Here is a 20123-nt window from a genome sequence, read left to right as displayed (position 1 = left end):
TGTTTTTGGCCTACATTAGTTTGATAATGGAACATGGAGCGTATTTTATATACTAGGCTGAATTTACTTTTGTTTCGTTTGCTGAACTTTAACAAAACGAAAGATAAGTCCAGTTCTTTGTCGGCCGTGTCACTATAATTTAAAACACATTTCTAAGAAGTTTTGCCTTCTTCACAACATAAATATCCATTGACCTTAAAATACCAGATTGGTTATTTCGGAAAATGCTTCTCCCACAGAGAAGAACAATGCAATAAGCTTATCGGCACAGAACAGCCATCGCAATGTTCTCTCTCTTTTGCTTGTAGGTTTAACGTCTTCTATTGAAACAAAATGGCATGCAGAATTTAAGTTATAAATTATTTCATCTGTTCTATGCCAGATAGAATGTCAGGTCACGCCAACTCCTCGTTACTTATTTTTTTATTGTTACATTTGTTCAGAATGAGCTTTGGACAAAATACATGATGGCTTAGTGGTTATTGCAGAAGCTTTGCAGTGCTGTGGTCCTGAATTGACAACCTCTTAGAGATACTACCTGCATAGAATTTGGGTGTCCCTGTGATGTTTGAGTGTTTTTCTTGGCAAAGTGGTCTTTAATACAGTTGTGATAAAAATAATAGCAGTGTGTTTAAAAAAGTGAGTAAAATTTAAAACCTTTATAATAGTTTTTATTTCAATACAAGCAAATGCATTGGGAACACTGCACAGTATATTCCAAATCAAAACCTGAAGAAAAATGTTTCAAAATTGGTATTATTTTACAGAAAGTGAAGGAAAAGGAATATTGGGCTTTTCTAAAAAATAGCAGTGTCTGTCATTTACCGTATAAACCGAAAAATGCTTGAAGATTTAGAGAACCGCTTCTCATCTGTGTTGCATGGAGTCTACCAACTTCTGCCCTCTGTGAACAGGTATTCCAGCCCAGGACAATTGCACTACATTCCACAATTCCTCTGCTTTTATTGATTTTACATCAGAAAAAGCATTGTAGATGTCACCCCACAAGTTTTCTTTTGGAATAAGGTCTGGGGATTGGACTGGCCACTCCATAACGTTAATCTTGTTTGTCTGGAACCAAGATGCTGCTCGCTTACTGGTGCGTTAAGGGTTGTTGTCTTGAAACACCCATGTCAAGGTCATATCCTCTTCGGCATAAGGCAACATGACCTCTTCAAGTATTTTGATGTATTCAAACTGATCCATGATCCCTGGTATCCCTATATCATGATGCTTGCGCCACCATGCTTCACTGTCTTCACAGCGTACTGTGGCATGAATTCAGTGTTTGGGGGTCGTCTGACAAACAGTCTGCGGCCTCTAGACCCAAAAAGAATAATCTTGCTTTCATTATTTAACAAAATGTTGCACCATTTCTTTTTAGGCCAGTCCATGTGTTCTTTGGCAAACTGTAACCTCTTCATCACATGTCGCTTTTTCAACAATGGGACATTGCGGGGGCTTCTTTCCGAGAGCTTAGCTTCACTTAGGCATCTTCTAATTTTTACAGTACTCACAGGCAACTTTCGCCCTTTTTTGATCACCCTGGAGCTGATCATTCGATGAGTCTTTGCCATTTTGCCTATTCTTCAATCCATTAGAATGGTAGGTTTCTGTTTTCTTCCACGTCTTTCCAGTTTTGGTTGCCATTTTAAAACATTTGAGATCATTTTAGCTGAGCACCCTGTCAGTTTCTGCACTTCTTTATGTTTTGCTCTCTCCAATCAACTTTTTAATCAAAGTACGCTGTTCTTCTGAACAATGTCTGGAACGACCCATTTTACTCAGATTTTCAGAGAGAAATGCACTACATTCAGCATGTACAACATGTGCTGCCTTCATCCTTAAATAAGGGCTACCTGTTTTTTCATGGACAGAATGACCTCACTAATTGAACTCCACAGTGCTAGTATTTTGAACACGCCCCTTTCAATTAATGATTCAATTACACAGAATCAGCAGCATGCATGTCATTACTGTTGGATCTGTTGGTTTTCTTTTACTCAACTACACCTACTAGTACATTATTTGCCATGTAGAAAATATAATAGTAGATGACTAGCTAGCAAATATAGGCTTGTTCACAATTTAGGTTACTTGGCACATGGTTTCAAGACCCGCAAAGCACCCTCATAATGAGGGTGCGAGTCATATGCCATGGCAAGTGTGGCTTAGTACATTTAAAGTGATATTAAACCTGCAGTTTTTAAGCACTTTCAACAACTGATTTGATAACTTACTGAGTGTGCAGCCTCTTTATCTTCAAATTTTTGCCTCTTTACCAGTACTTTAAAGACCAGGCCTTTTCTGGCACTTTTTGTTTGCATGTAATACTTATAATCAGTCTTTTTTGCAAGAAAAATTCATAGAACCACTAAACATTATATATTTTTTAAAGCAGAGGCTGTAGATAATAATTTGAAACTTTTTATGTCACACGGTATTTGCACAGCCTTTTTAAAAACTTTTTGGGAAAAAATTCACTTGTTTTGAATTTTAATGCAAAAAAACACAATACATAACCCAATTATTGGGTAAAATAAAAAAGATGATGTTATGCCAAGTAAATAGATACCAAACAAGTCACACTTTATAATCGCGCAAGCCTGTGCAACGACGATAAGTGATGTACATTTTACAAACCATAGGTGCCTTTACAGGTTACAACTTTAGATTTACACAGGAAGTCCAGTTTTAAAATGAATGCCCATGATCTGACGTTCACCGTAATAACTCACAACTCAATGGCTGTTTGCGTGCATGCAGGACCAACGTGTGCATTCGCCTTCAAATTTTTATTTTTTTATTGTTTTACTTATTTATTTATTTTTTTTACACAGTTGCTTTGTATGCTTTGATCAAATTTATTGCTGTCACAAGGAATGTAAACATCCCTTTTGACAGTAATAGGCATGTGACCGGTACACTTTATGGACAGATATGGTGTCTATAAGACCCCAAAATCCTCCTTTGCCCTTAAAAGCCTTTGATCACACCAAAATCTGTGTGATAAAATGCTTTTCATTTTTTAAAATGGCTCTGTTTACACCTGGGTAAACCGTAAGTGATGTAAGCTCATTGCTCCTAGTTCCTTGTATCATAGAGGCGAACAGAGCAGTTCCGATTTTTTTTCGCCTCTATGATTAGCCGGCTGGTCTATCAGCTAGGATTGCTTTTACAAGAGAGCTGACCATCGGCTCTAAAAATTGGTACTTGGTTAATCCCCGTAGCTGAATGCATCATCCTGGTATATCCACTTGAAGCTCAGTGACGTACTGTTACGTCACTAGTCATTAAGCTGTTAAGCTTGTGCCATGATGGCTACCCCAGATTTTCTGTTTCAGGGTGGCCCCTGTCTCTTGCATCAACCTATGGAGACACCCTTGCATGCAGAGACTAGAGTTGTATCTCCCTACACTACGCACATCAATTGAAACACACAACCCCATACCCTGGGATGGCAAGGCACTCCCCTGCAAATCCCTTCTCTCTTCTGTAAGCTAGCATGTGGGTATGGCTTAAGGCATCCTAAAGGGGAACTCTGCAAACTTCTCTCACTAATGCCCAACTAAGCAGGTGGAGGCCGTGGTCATGAGAAATGTGCATTACGGTGGCACTCCAACTTACTAGCTATCACATGTCGTAGCACAATTGACTTTTTGTGTTTCCTCAACTTCACATCGGAGTTACATTTGTCTAACTGAATACAGTCTTCCTTACAGCATGCAGCACTTGTTAGGGGATCCTGCAGAGCCTGTCCCTCGCTATCCAGCCTAGCTTTGATAACACTTCACTCCCAGTGACATGCTAGTATCATTACATTAACGTGAGACCCAAGGCTGCTGACGTTCTGTATGTTGATGATCCTCTCTCCTAATTCTTCCTGTGAATTTCCAGCTAAATGCATAGTGGCTCTGTGCTGTGGTTTTGATCCCAGACATAGGGCACCAATCGCTTGGGAGGGTTACACTCAAGACTCCCCACACTACACAAACAACATACTAACAGCAAAAAACAATAAATAACTATTCTCTATTTCTACTTCTAGACCTTTCAGCTGCTTCCATGACTCATCCTACCATCCCATCGCACCTTCAGTGTCACTTACATTTCTACTTCCTCCTCTCCTCTTTCTTTCTCTATCGGTGTCCCCCAAGGTTCTTTTCTTGGACCTCTCCTATTCTCAATTTACACCTCCTCCCTGGGTCAGTTGATAGCCTCCCTTGGCTTCCAATACCACCTCTACGTTAAAGACACCTAAATCTATCTCTCTACCCCTCAGCTCACTCCATCAGTCTCCTCACACATTACTAATTTACTAATTACTTATTTTTTTCCAAAAGTACTAATTACTAATTAACTGACATATAAATCTGGATGTCACACCACTTCCTCAAACTCAATCTACCCAAAACCAAGCTCATAATAACCCGTTTGTGTCCCTTCCCCTGACTTCTCTGTTAACTACTTGCCGACTGTGCACAGTATATTTACTGCGGCAGTCAGCCCCGGCCAGGCAGACTGACGTAGGTCTACGTCGCTCGCCTGTCACCGGGTTTTGAGCCAATAGCGGGCGAGCGCGCGCCCGCTGAGGCTCGTTCACAGAGGAGTGCGGGCGTGTGACCGGCGGACCCGATGTCCGCCGGTCACACTACGATCGTCGGTACAGCGGGAGAAAGGCGGGCGGCTTATGTAAACAAGCTGCCTGTCATTCTCCCCTGTGTAAAATTGGAGATCAGACCGTTCTACTATGTAGAACCGTTGATCACTGTTCCTACACCAGTAGCCATGTCCCATCACAGTTAGAAGCACGCCCCTAGGACACACTTAACCCCTCCCTCTCCAATACAGTTAACCCCTTCCCTGCCAGTGTCATTTTTGCAGTAACAGTGCATATGTATAGCACTGATTACTGCAGTAATGTCACTGGTACCCCCAAAAGTGTCAAAAATGTCAGTCAAGGGTCCAATCTGTCCGCTGCAATGTCACAGTACCGCAAAAAAAAAAAAATCACAGATCGCCGCCATTACTCGTTAAAAAAAAAAAAACACCAAAAATGACAAAAATCTTTCCCTTTGTTAGTAAACGAGATAACTTTTGCGCAAACCAATCAAAATACGCTTTTTGCGTTTTTTTTTACCAAACATATGTAGCATAAAACAAATTGGCCGAAAATGTTAAAAAATTTTGATTTTTACATTTTTTTGGGGGGAATTTCATATAAAAAAAGTGAAAAATATTGTTATTTTTGCAAAATTTACGCTCTTTTTTTGTTTATAGTGAATGATCAAAAAATCAAAAAATCGCACAGGTGATCAAATACCACCAAAAGAAAGCTCTGTTTGTGGGAAAAAAAGGCCGTCAAATTCGTTTAGGTACAGCGTCGCACGACCACGCAACTGTCCGTTAAAGTCATGCAGTAAAAAATCGCAAAAAACCCCCTGGTCAGGAAGGGGGTAAAATCTTCCGGGGCTTAAGTGGTTAAGAGCAATGGCACAACCATCAACCCATCCCTGCATGCCAGGGTGCTAGGTGTTATGCTGAACTTTAAACTATCCTTTTGGCCCACATCCAATTGTTTTCTAAAGCTTGCCGCCTCAACCTCCACAACATCTCCAAAATTTGTCCCTTCCTTACCAATGAAAGCACAAAGATCCTAATTCACTCCCTGGTCATCTCTCGCCTGGACTACTGCAACTCCCTCCTCATTGGATTACCTTTTATATAGACTAGCCCCCCTTCAATATATCATGAATGTTGCTGCCAGACTCATCTACTTTACAAACAGCTCAGTGTCTGCTACCCCTCTCTGCCAATCCTTCCATTGGCTGCCACTCTCCCAACCAATTGAATTAAAAATACTAACAATAACGCACAAAACCATCCACAATTTGTCCCCCAGCTATATAACTAGCCTAGTCTCGAAATACCAACCAAATTTTTCTCTTCGTTACTCCCAAGACCTCCCGCTCTCTAGCTCCCTCGTCACCTCCTCCCATACTCGCCTCCAGGACTTCTCCTGAACCTCTCCTGACCTTTGGAATTCCCTACCCCAATCTGTACAACTATCTCCTACTCTGTCCACTTTTTGGCAATCCTTGAAAACTTTTCTCTTCAAAAAAGAATATCCTGCCCTCTCCTAAAAACTGTACATTTATTTTCTCCATCAGCTCATCCCCCACAGTTATCACCTTTTTGTATCACTTGACCCTCCCTTTTAAAAAGTAAGCTCTAACAAGCAGGGCCCTCCAATTCCCCCTGTATGGAATGGTATTAAACTGTACTGTCTGCCTTCATTTTATAAAGCGCTGTGCAAACTGTTGGCGCTATGTAAATCCTGTATAACAATAGTAATAATAATTACCAGAGCACTCCGTCATCCCTACTAAGTCACTCCGCACTCTTGCCAGCTGCCAGCTCTAGCACCCGCCACACCTCCAGTTACTTATAGCAACGGCAAGGTGATATTCATCTCCCTCTGCACATTCACTACTTGTTAACCCTTGGTAGTGTCCTTCCCATGAGACAAGTCTTGTTCTTTTGTACGCCTTGAATGCACCCCTTCAAATCAGACAATTCAGAGGAACAAATAAAGCTCTTTTACTGAAGTAGTTGCACATAACAAATAACAGTTCTCATTGACATCTTTCACATAATCTCCTATACAAAGCTACCTAATGCCCCATAAAGTGACTGTACCTTAGGCAGATGGCAAAGTCCATAAGAGCAATCCTTTCAAAGCAAGAGTCCATATAGGCAGTGAATCTACAAGTAGTAGCAGTCCCTTAGAGTCCATGAGGTGGCAGTAATCCATAATGGCAGAAAAATCCATTACTGGCAACTACAGGGGTTGGACAAAAATATGGGAGGACTACATGATTTGCAGATGTGAAAGTGATGACAGGTTCTGTATTGACAGCGGAAGTGATGTAACATTCTTTTGCTTCCGCTGTGTGATGAGACACCTAGCTAACAGGTGAGAAGCCTCAGTTTAGTCATTCACTGCGTGCTCTGTTAGTAATACGGTGTTGTGTCAGAGCTTCAAAGAGGGCAAATTGTTGGCCCCCGCTTACCTAGTGCCTCTGTGACTGGAGTTGCCAATTTATTTGCCATGTAACGAGGTACAGTATCAAAGGTTAGGACGATATATACAGTTTCTGGGAAAACATCGTCTGATAGGCATAAGCACGGCCGACATGGTCAGCTGACCAAAAGAGAGAAAAGGACATTACTCAGGATTTTGACCTGGATTTTTTTAGGAGTGGTATCAAATTCCATAATCCACCATCCAAGACTTGTATTTGTCAATTCCCAGGAGAATTCAGGCCATCTTGGATGCCAAAGTTGGTCCAAAACATGAACACCATTCTTCATTCTTTTACCACACTTGTTTCCATAATTTTGTCCAACCCCTTTAAAAGTCTATGAGAGTCTACAGGCTCCATGTCCCCTGGAAACCCCGACTGGGTTCCAATCACCAACAACGCCCCCCCAGGTGGTGATCCACTTCCACAGAGTAGCAGCTACATTTTTGGTAGTCTTTCCCTTACCTCTTCTATGGCATTAGGTGAGCCATTTTTATATTGTATGACCTGCAGGGGGTGGCGGCCTTGCAGAAAAAAACTCCAAAGCGTTAACCCTTTCTGCCCAGTCACCACCAGCTCAGCAAATCAACCCGAGGACACTCAACATTTAGACATTATAACACTTTTCACCTAGCAGTTAACTAGAGAACATGAAAACAGCAAGAGAAAACTGTTTAACTCTTTATAACATTTTGGAAGCACTTGCCTACAAACAGACTGACTGGAGACTGCACTGTCCACTGTTAACTCTTTCCTAACTTTAGTATCAGTGAATACAGAACTGCAATAGAAATTAATAAAAACAATGCTTCCATATGTAAAATTTAAACATATACAGAGAAAATGTATGTGCAAAACATAGGCAAAAATAGGCAGCTGCTGTTCATTAAGTATGACTCAGAAATAAATAAATAACAATAAAACAGCGGTTGCCTAAAAGTTTAAGCAAAAAAGTGCAACAATATATAAAAAAAGTGCTAAAATATACTACAACTATAAGTGCAACAGTTCTTCAAATGTCCATAAAAGTGCATAGATGTGCTTTAAAATATAAATTGCTGGAGTGCTTGAAAAACATCAACCAGTGCGGGGTGCTTCACTCCCCTACTGTGTCCCCACTCGTCGGAAATATTGGACCCTCAGCTATTTCAGTCTGGTGTCAATAAAGCTTAGGATCGGTGAAGTGAGCGCCAATGGTCCGCCTTGTTGATACCACACCCTGTTGCCCACCAGCTAACATAGGATCTTTGAGGCTCAAACAAAATAAAGGGCTGGCATTGTGAAGTCCGTAAAACAATATTTATTTGCGCACAATGCAACGCTACTTACAGGAAATCGGACAGATTCCGCTTTTGGAGAGTACAACTCTTTCGAGAACGCTGTTTTGCGTGCGTTCCAAGGAGGACAGGAAGTGACATCAATGGTTTCGGCATAACCGGAAATACGTCAACGCATTTCGCCCCACCTTCCATCAAAGGACATTCTTTGACCAATCTTAAGCTTTATTGACCCCAGACTGAAATAGCTGAGGGTCCAATATTTACGGTGAGTGGGACACAGTAAAGCACCCCGCACTGGTTGATGTTTTTTAAGCACTCCAGCACTTTATATTTTCAAGCACATCTATGCACTTTTATGGACATTTGAAGCACTGTTGCACTTATAGTTGTGGAATATGTTAGCACTTTATTTATATATATATATACAGTATATATATATATATATATATATATATATATATATATATATATATATATATAAAACTGCAATAATTTATGTATTTTCTGTCTGCTTGGAGATCGCTTTAAATGGTGTCTCTAAAACTGAATGGTGGCCAGTGTGGCCGCTGCATGGAACTACATTTTTTGTAATATCTAGTCTACATCCTGAGCACTATTATCACAGTTACCTTCTTCTTGAAACCCCAAAATCTTGTGAAACATAAGATTCTGTCTATGCAATGAACCAGAGCCAATCGGGAGAATAAAAAATAGTAGCACATGAGAAAGAAAGGGCTGTATTTAATAGGCCGCGATCTCATTGTACTGACCTTAAACATAATACTTTAGCACCGTTATAAAAACGATTCGTTCTAGAGGTAAATCTAGCGTTTTATTATGGAACTGACACACATTTCCTTTGAAGTGTCCGCATTTAAATGAGTTCTGGGAATATGGAAAGTAGCCGGATAAAATGAGGCGCGTAGTTTCTCTCATTAAACATGAGCGTCATTACAATTCCATCCGCATACCCAGATGAAGCTCTCTTTCAATTCGAGGTTTGGATGCACAAATTTACCTCTATAATATTTTGCTGCCTGTAAAAAAAAAAGAAAAAAAAATCCTATGTGTGCTTCCATTACTCAGGTACATATAATTGTCTTTCATTCATCCTTTCTTTTCATTCCTGAAGTTACAGAAATAGATATGAAGACAAATCGAATTAATAGCCTCCATTTATTAGCACTATGGCCTCCCATTTAAAAAAATGAGCTGCAAGACTTAAAGTAGTATTAAACCCAAAAGCAAACATTTATTATATAGTAGCTTACTAATTCTTAGTGGGATGGCTGCATCAGTTTCCTTTTTTAGGCTTTATTTCTTATATTTTCATCTGCTGATCTGGCCAGTAAGTCAGTTCTGCTTAAGCTCTCCAGCAGAATGTATCAGTTTACATTGATGAGACAAACCACTTAACACTGGCAGGGGTGATTAAAATAATCAGTTCTTTTTTATTCATGCAAAACATTTATCCCAATTTGAAAAAAAACTGTTTGTTGTAACTGATTATTAAGCGTGAGCTGGAGTTTGGCTTCAATTTGTTAGTGTAATATAATCTGCAAATACATTTAACATTCCTCCATCAAGACTGACAATGCCACCGTTTGCTGTGCCTCCTCTGCTCATTCTTTCAGAGTTGTGTCTCATTAACACAGGACTCAGGAGGTGTGTTATTGGCCAGATCATCAGGTGAAAACAGAGGGAAAAAAGCCATAGAAAAGAAAACAGATGCAGCCACCACATCTAATAATTAGGGAGCTGCAATATAATACTTTTTTGGTTTTGTGTTTAATACTGCTTTAAAGTGTAAATTCAACTTTTAGTAAAAAATTAAGAGGTAAACTAACATTGTACAACCTTCCCATCGCACTGGTCTCCACTGTACTTACCTCTGTGGGTGATGAACTGTCAGTGCCCATGCAGCTGGTATAATAGTCTGGGGATTTAACATCCCTGCTCTTCTCCCCATTCTTTCAGATCAGAGCAATTCTGATTGGTCAGCACCAGCATTGAGGGGGTTTCTGATTATTCCATTGATGTAGTTTTAGTTTACCCTAGTAGGTATGTGTGTGATCTTATGGCACTTTTCCACTGCAAGTACCAGCTCGGCTCCACTCGGCCCTGCTTGGCCCTACTTGGCCCTGCTTGGCTCGGTTTGGTTTTCCACTGCATGGTACCACACGGTACGGTGTTGGAACGGTTCAGTACGGTTTGGTACAGTTTGCTTTTCCACTAAAGTAGTAAGTGGGTGGGATAACAATGATTCTCTGACCAATCAGTGGCTAGTAGTGACAAACATTCAAGGCTGCATGCAAAGGATTGTGGGATATGGTACCGGTACGGCCCTCTTGGAACCACAACCGAGGTGGTACTATTTAAGCGAGCCGTACTGTTCGGTTCCATGTAGTGGAAAAGCGCCGCCATACCGTACCGTACCGAACCATTCCAACACCGTACCATGCGGTACCATGCAGTGGAAAAGCGCAAAAGCGAGCCGAACCGTTCGGTTCCATGCAGTGGAAAAGCGCCATTACACTTCCTAAGAGCATGGGACATTGTGAATGTATAGTATGTGAAGCCCTATAAATATATATATATATATATATATATATATATATATTTTTTTTTTTTTTTCTGCGCTATACAAATGCCTGCAATAAATAATCAAATAAATGTGCTAGGACACCTTTGTCTCGTACTATTCTGCGAAGTGCGCTCAAGTGCACCTTAATTATACTAGGTATTAAGTAATCTCAATGATTTACCTTTTTTTTTTTGTTTCCACTTGTCATTTTTCTATTTTAGTAACAGACCTAGTTGGACACGCTCCCTCTAAACTACTGCAATACAAGTCTATGTAAGGAGGTGTGGTCATTACTCAGCTATGGCAGCACAGAACACTGCATCGGGAGAACAGGAATCAGCATGACTAAAGGATTCGTTAACCTTGGCCTTTCTACTAAACCTTCCAATAATAATACAGACTGCGTTACATGGGTTCAAGTTACCACAGCAGCTATTTTATCTACAAAATAAAATAAATAACATAACAGTACCATAAACAACAAACAATAAACTATTTCAACAATGCAACCAAGAGCGGCTCTTTGGGTGTCCTTAAGAGTTTGTTCACATCACAAGGTGGTGTGGGAAACCTACGTTTCATGTGCGTTTCTCAAAACGGCATTCAGAAAACACTGCCCTTGCGGTCTGCAATGGGTGTCAATTCAATGCTTACTACATCCCAAACACAGGTCACAGATGCAGTGCATTTGCCTGCACCAGATCACATGGTACAGAAGTACCAGCATGCACTACTTTTGGTGCGGTGGAGTGTGATTTCAACCCATTCAAATAAATGGGCTGAAAACATACTGCAATCAAATCATACAGGAATCACACAGGAATGTTAGCACAAAAGGCAAAGTTCATAACTAGAATCACCCATGCCCCCCGACCGGCTTGAATAAGATACGACTCACGTGTACTTACTCAAACAGACCTAAGCCCAGGTTCACACTGGGCCGTTTTGAAATTGTGCGAGTTCAGCTGAACTCGCACAATTTTAAGCCGCTGTTCCGTGAAAAAACCCAACCCATGAAAATTCCCTACCCTCGTCACTTCCTGTGCACGTATGTCATTCAACAGCTGAGCCGCTTCCCACTGCGCATGCTCAGAGCTGCGGAGGGTAGGGAATTCTCACGGGGTAGTGTTTTTTAACGTTACACCGCATCAGCTGTTGCCACGCGTACATTAAATCATCTCTGCTCCAACATTAAATCATCTCCGCTCCAACCCGTCAGACTTCCCTGATCTCGACTCCAAAGAAAAGTGACGAGGGTAGGGAATTTTCACGGGGTAGGGTTTTTTAACGTTACACTGGTATTTCAGTCCAACTTCAGGGGCGATTTCACAGACATCTGTGTGGGTTACTGCAGAAACTACTTTTGGGAATCGGTGTGGCGCCGCAAAGTTGACGTTGCACCGATTTGGACAGTGCCATTGCCAGCAATTGCCTCTGATTTGACATGTTAAATTGCATGTCAAATCAGACCAATGTGAACGTGGACTTACTCTTGAGAGAACCTCCAGTAACTAACCAAGTAGAAGCACTATAACGAGATGCCCCCCCAGTTTTGTATTAATTTAAGAATTAATTTACCCCCCAAAGACCCCCTGAACCATCTAGCTGCTGTGACAGTTTTTTTTTTTTGTGAAAAACTTTCCATGCTATCCCTGTGTATAAACCACCTATTACTCACCTCTATATACTATAGGAAGCAGCTAGCACCACTATGAATCCAACCACCTGTACAAAAAATAATAAATATATATATAGTCAAAAAGTAAAAGTACAACATATACATTTAGCCTACAATAAAGTAAGAATACCTCCCTACAATGATTGACTTATAATGAACCACAAGACTAGAGTGAGTAGGGAAATTTCCCTTACACCTCTTCACCCAGCATCCTTTAAGCCTCGTACACACTAGCTTGGGAGGAGATCCTGTACTAACAATCTGATGTTCCGAATATCGATCATGCCCCTTTGACAGAAGCTGGAGGCTCAGCTGGTCGGACCAGCTACTGTACACATGGGCCGAATGTTGGCCGGTTCAATAGAAACTGGCTGTCGGCCCGTGTGTATGGCAGCCGGTCTGACAGAAGCCAGCCGAGCCTCCGGCTTCTGTCTCCGGCTTCTGTCAAAGGGGCATGATCGATATTCAGCCCATGTGTGCGGGGCTTTAGATGAACAACCCTTGCCGCTCCACCCTGCCCTTCTGACCTTCAGCCACCAATCCAGTAAGACATACACCCCTTCCATATTGAACTGCATTTTCTAACCTTTTCTGACTTGTTCCTCCCTTTAGACTGGGTTTACACTATTGCAGTGTCAGATATTGCATGTGATTTGCACTGCGTTGCTGTGCAGATCACATGCGATGCAAATTCAGCCATACAGATTGTATGGCTGAATTTACATCGCATTCAAACCAAAATGGCGCAAGACCCTTTTTTTGGTCAGCACTGGAATCGGATCACATGGGTATTGACACCTATGTGATCCGATTCCTGCACCATTACACAGTTTGCACTGCGATCTGCGAACTGATCTGGAGTTGTTGTTAATTTTGTATTGACACCCGCAGCGGTTTGCATAGGGCTGTGAACTGCCTGTGAGAGACATGAGATGCAGGAACCCGCACTGGAATTGCCCTGGTTCCCGCATTGCATATGTGTGATCCTAGCCTTGGTCATGAACAGTCCTCATCTATTTGCCCAGTTATAAAACCAACTTCAAGCCCGGGTTCACACTATTGCAGTGTGGGAACTAGCGTGATTCCAGTGCAGGTTCCCGCATCGCATGCCCTATGCGAACCGTTGTGGTCAATACAAAAGTTAATGACACCCCCAATTGGTTTGCAGATCGCAGTGTGTACTGTCAAATGGTGCAGAAATCAGATTGCATGGGTGTGAACATTAAAAAAGAATAGCGCGCAAATGCAAAAGAAATAACTACCAAATCTGAAGACAATCCATAAATAAAAATGGGGGTTTGGTCCCACCATATGGCCATATCGTGCTCAAGCCCACTACTGCGTCAAAGTACCCCATTATCAGTGGGTCCTACACTATCCATGAAAAAGAGATGAATCCAGCCTTTCTAACCCTTGGAGATAATACTCCTTGCTGGGAAGGATGTGCAAATGCACTACAGGGGACTCCTCCTATATCCACTTGATGGTGGACACTGATTGAGTACAGGTGTGTGTGGGGGGGTGGGCAGTAGTGGGCTTGAGCACGATATGGCCATATGGTGGGACCAAACCCCCATTTTTATTTATGGATTGTCTTCAGATTTGGTAGTTATTTCTTTTGCATTTGCGCGCTATTCTTTTTTAATATACATGTCTTTTGGTTCATAGCTGCAGCAGCTTTGGAAATACATGGGTATGCTCCCCCAAATTTTTTGCCTGTTTATTATGTATTCAGTCTGACCAGACTATCGAGGTTGAGCAACCCTCCCCACCCCCCCACACACACCTGTACTCAATCAGTGTCCACCATCAAGTGGATATAGGAGGAGTCCCCTGTAGTGCATTTGCACATCCTTCCCAGCAAGGAGTATTATCTCCAAGGGTTAGAAAGGCTGGATTCATCTCTTTTTCATGGATAGTGTAGGACCCACTGATAATGGGGTACTTTGACGCAGTAGTGGGCTTGAGCACAATATGGCCATATGGTGGGACCAAACCCCCATTTTTATTTATGGATTGTCTTCAGATTTGGTAGTTATTTCTTTTGCATTTGCACGCTATTCTTTTTTAATATACATGTCTCTTGGTTCATAGCTGCAGCAGCTTTAGAAATACATGGGTATGCTCCCCCAAATTTTTTGCCTGTTTATTATGGGTGTGAACACTCATGCGATCGGATTCCAGTACAGAGCAAAAAAGGATCCTGCACCATTTTTGGCTGAATGCGATGCAAATTCAGCCATACAATCTGTATGGCTGAATTAGCATTGCACAGACATCACATGTGATCTGCACAGCAGTGCAGTGCGAATCACACGTGTGATATTGCAATAGTGTGAACCCAGCCTAATGGACCTTTTAATTGTAAAGCAAGCCAGAGATGATGTTCAACAAATGTACTTATATGTATTAGCAACCTGGGATCCCTTACACATCAGCATTGGCTTCAAACCATTCTCTACACCCCCCCCCCCCCTTTAAAAAAAAATAAATAAAATGGAATTACATTTTAATGCATGTGATTGTTTACAGGACACAGCAATAACCGTCTAAATGAATTCTAAAATAAATTATTTTTGGATTATGATGAGCCCAGGAAAGCGAGGATGTTCTCTCTTTACGCAGGTGGCAAGGTGGTATCCTGATATGACCCCCTGAAAATCCTGCAGACCGAGCTCCACCCAGGACATACACAGAGACATTGTATAAACACGAAACTGGAGGAGAAAGATCAACACGAAACAATCTCTTCATCTATCAGCAGGACGAGAATTGAAAACTGTAGACCCACCGAGAAGGGGGCGGCTGTCATCCTCCATCCTCCAGCAACAAATTACCCCTTCTACCAGCGCCTGACAAGCAAATGACTTGAGAAACTCGCGGTAATGGATACAAAATGATGAAGATGAAATAAATGGTGCAGCAACTTCTATTAAAAAACACAGACCTAAAATATTGGGGGATTTCGCTTTAACTCTTTATAGGGTTTCTGTATTACCTGCAGATCTATTCATTTCCTTTTTCAACGTTTTGATTATTAAAGGGAAATGATCATGATTATTGTTCAATCTGCATTGTTTAAGGTTTACAAGTTTATAAACCGGATTTAAAATATTTTTCATTACGTTCTTGTACAAGTAAGCATTTTATACAGGCTGCAAAGGGCATGTGCACACAGGTCTCCTAATGCCTTTAGCAGTGCTTTGGCAGAAAAGACGTCTGACACTTGTTACATAGTATGTGAGGTTGAATAAAGACAATAGTCCATCCAGTTCAACCTGTGTAGGTGTGTGTGGCTGTAATCATCTCTCATACCCCTGAATGTTCTGATCCTTGAGATGTACGTCTAAGAGTCTTTTGAAAGCCACCATACTTCCCTCAGAAACCACCTCTTGTGGTAGAGAATTCCACAATCATGTAGCCCTAACAGTAAAGAACCCCCCACATTGCCTGAGGTTAAAAAGTTTTTCCTCTAATCGCATTGTATGTCCTCGCGTCCTCATGCAATCCCTTTAACTGAATAGCTGTTTTTCTATGCCGAGATCACCATTGAGATATTTATAAATTGCTATCATGTCCCCCCTCAGACGTCTCTTCTCCAGGGAGAATAAATCAAGCGATTGCAGACGCTCTTCATAATTAAAGCGGTAGTATCCCGCTTTTTGACACTTTTACTTACAGGTAAGCCTATAATAAGGCTTACCTGTAGGTACAAATAATATCTCCTAAACCGGCACGGTTTAGGAGATATTTACAGTGCATGCAGCCGCTCGCGCGAGTGGCGAGTGGCGCATGCGCTCTGAAGGTTCGGGGGGACCTTCAATTATGTTTGCCGGGAGCTTGCCGGAAAATCACTCCCGCGCGCATGCGCGGGAGTGACGTCATCGCGGCTCCGGCCAATCATCGCGCTGGAGCCGTCTCTTCTGGCCAATCACCGCGCCGGAGCCGCCGAACCCGGAAGAGAAGGCGAGGGATCATGGCAGCGCCCGCAGCGATGTCCAGGGGTCCGTGTCGGGGCTTCGTTCTAATGCAATGCATACTAGCTCATTATGCCTTTGTCTTGCAGGTTTTTTTTTTATTTTTTTTTATTTTAGGGTTTACAACCGCTTTAAGGTCCTCCAATCCCCTAATTAGTTTAGTTGCCCTTCTCTGGACTCTCTCCAGCTCCAACACATCCCTCCTGAAGACTGGCGACCAGAACTGGACAGAATACTCCAGATGTGGTCGGACCAGAGTTTTATAAAGTGGAAGGACTATAGTCTTATCTCTGCATTGACATTGCATGCTATTGCCTAGTCTATCATCTACCAAGACTCCCTGATCTTTCTCCATTTTTGATTCCCCCAAGGGATCCCCCCCTAAAGTGTATTGTGCTTTTATGTTTTTAGTCCCCAAGTGCAAAACCTTACACTTCTCAACATTAAACCTCATTTGCCATGTCGTTGCCCACTCCGTAACTTTGTCTAGGTCATTCTGTAGGATATCTGCTTCATGCTGTGCAGCAGGGGCGTAACTGCAGGGGTTGCAATCGCAACCGGGCCCCATGCTCAAGGGGGCCCATGTGGCTCCCCTGTACACCTGAATAGGAGGGGCGGTGGGGGCAGCATGTAGAGAAATCACTGTCCTCCTTTTTCCTTCTGTAGCTGCAGGAGGAAAATGGAGGAGATTAGTTCCTCTGTACGCTGCCCCCCGCCACTTCTCCTATCCAGTATACTTGTGTTCTGCTGTCTCTGGGCCCCTGTGTGCTCCCCTGGTCCCCCCCTTCTGTGCTGCCCCCCCTTCAGAATTCTCCCTTCCCTCATTGTAATAAAGGGCCCCGCAACTAGAGTAAAGGGCCCCAGGGCGCCAGGGGGCCCTTCATGGTTTCTTGCACCGGGGCCCTGAAGGTTCTAGTTACGCCTCTGCTGTGCAGTTATTGCCCTGTCCAATTTTGTGTCATCTGCAAAAACTGATATCGAACTACTGATCCCGTCCTCAATGCTGTTTATGAATAAATTGAACAAGGTTGGTCCCAGGACTGAGCCTTGGGGGACCCCGCTTACCACCTCAGACCAGTCTGAGTATGCGCTATTTATTACCACCCTTTGGACACGCCCTTTTAGCCAATTCCGTATCCAAGAGCAAATTCTGCGGTCGATACCTGCAGACCTTATTTTATAAATTAAGCGCAAGTTTAAGCTTGTAAGTGCATGTAAGCACGTTTACGCACATCAAGTGCTTGGGTGTTTATTAATTTAATTAGCCAGAATAATGATTTATAAAGGCTGTTGAAATAAATTTGAGCTCATGCATTTCACGCGCCTACCAATAACACACGTTTAGACACATTAGCACGACTGTACATGCGTCAAATGTTTTTTTTTGCCAAAATGCTGCTGCTCCTGGATTTTAATGATGAAAATGAAATGAAAGGTGTAGCGCTAGATAGTAAATATGAAAACACCAAGTCCACATTCAGGGGAAAAAAAACACAGAAGAGGTGTCCACTCAAAGCCGATCAATCTCCTTAAGGGTGAAAATAAAGAAGAGCCATCAGCAAGTTTCATCACACTGACTCTTACCAGATATCAATGACCCTCATTAGAGGGGTCACAGATCGCAGAGATCTTAAATCGAGTATCGGCAGCAGAGATGATCCTCCCTACGTATATACTCCCTGGTAACCTATCTCCCTTTCTTGAGGAATCCTCAGCTCATATGGAGATAAGGCAAAATATCGCTCATAGCGTAATATGTTTTTAAAAAAACGTGTTTATTGCACTGCACTTGTTTATTGAAAACAAAATGTAGCAACTCACATTTTAGCAAGATGTTATCCGCATGTCATGTTTCCTCCAGTTGTATGTACAAGATGGCCACCATGTCCCCCGTCCGTGCTAGCGTCACACACCGTAGGCTCCTTCCGACGCGTTTCGTCCCTTACTACAGATGCTGATGCCTTTACCCAAAGCTGATTTAAGAATCGGTGAGAAGATGGCGGGATCTCTGGACAGGTGTCATATTAAAAGTCAGCAGTTACTGCATTTGTAGCTGCTGACTATTTTTTTCTGAAGGAGCCTGGAGCTCCTCTTTAATACAGCTCTGTGTTTATCAATATATCCTTAAATCTACTTTGAAATTCAAGCAAACTGAGTGCCTGAACTTGACTGAGAGTCTCTTTCAATGCTTGTACAGCAGAGCCCTGTACAATCAGTTCATGTGATAACAAGGAGCATGCTGATTGGAGAAGAAAGCAAAGTGACAGAAAGATGAGATTATTACTGTGCTGAATTTGCTTTTATGTCTTTTCACAGGCTGGGGGAGGTCTATACAATTTTATTGATAGGGTCACTTTGATATTCATGTTTGAGCATTACATATACTTTAACTTTACTTGGAGGAAGATATTGTCCTTCTTCTTTTAAAGTGATACTAAATATAATATTACATTGTTCCTTCTATTTCTGTATATGGATTATGGCACTGTAATTATTTTAATTAAAAAAACATCTAAGTACCTTTTCCCTAATCTATATACAGCTGTCACATGACCCAGCTCTTTCCCAGGCTGTCTGCAGGGAAACATAAGCAGGAGGAGCTTCTAATCCTCTGCTGCTGGTCACATGTTCAAAATCAAAGAAACAGCCTTTGGGATACAGAGTAAAAATAAGTAATTAATATCAATAAATTGTTTTAAATTGGCATACAAATATAATGTATATTTGAAATCAAATCTTTATTATTTTGGGGAAATAACCTGCTGTTGGCAGATTTCTGCCAGTCACAGACCTCTCCAGCCTGCATCTTAGAATAACAGGGAGGCAAATCCTCCATCTGCATGTAATATCCCACCCCCATTGTGTTTAGCTAGTCTTCCATGGAGACCACTTTTGGCCAGACCTTTCCAGACAGTAGATGGCCATACCTGGGTCCCACTGGTTTCTGCCAGTTCTGTGCTGATGGCACTGCTGGATATCTTCTGATGTCAAAGGGAAGGAAGCATGATATGTGTTTTATTTGCTGCATTAGGTTTTCTTGGCCAACAACTGCATCTACAGTCCTCAGCGTTGCCCGTTTCTTTGTGCTTCTTCAAAAGAGCTTGAACAGAAAATCTTGAAACCCCAGTCTGCTTTAACCGGTTGCCGACCGCCGCACGACTATATACTGCGGCGGTCAGCCCCGGCCAGGCAGAGTGACGTACCGGTACGTCACTTGCCTGTCACTTCCTTGTGAGCCAATAGCGGGCAAACGCGTGCCCGCGGAGGCGCGCGCCCGCCGCGGCTCGTTCACAGGGAAGTTAGTGCGTGTGACCGGTGGACCCGATGTCCGCCGGTCACTCGCCGATCGTCGGTACAGAGGGAGAAAGTCAGGCGGCTGATGTAAACAAGCCGCCTGTCATTCTCCCCTGTGTAGAAACAGTGATCAGACAGTTCTACTATGTAGGACCGTTGATCACTGTTCCTACACTAGTAGCCACAGCCAATCACAGTAGAAAGCACGCCCCTAGGGACACACTT

This window comes from Pelophylax lessonae, assembly GCF_965119305.1.
Source record: "Pelophylax lessonae genome assembly, chromosome: 6".
NCBI lineage: Eukaryota > Metazoa > Chordata > Amphibia > Anura > Ranidae > Pelophylax > Pelophylax lessonae.
Note: the sequence above shows the minus strand (reverse complement) of the source record.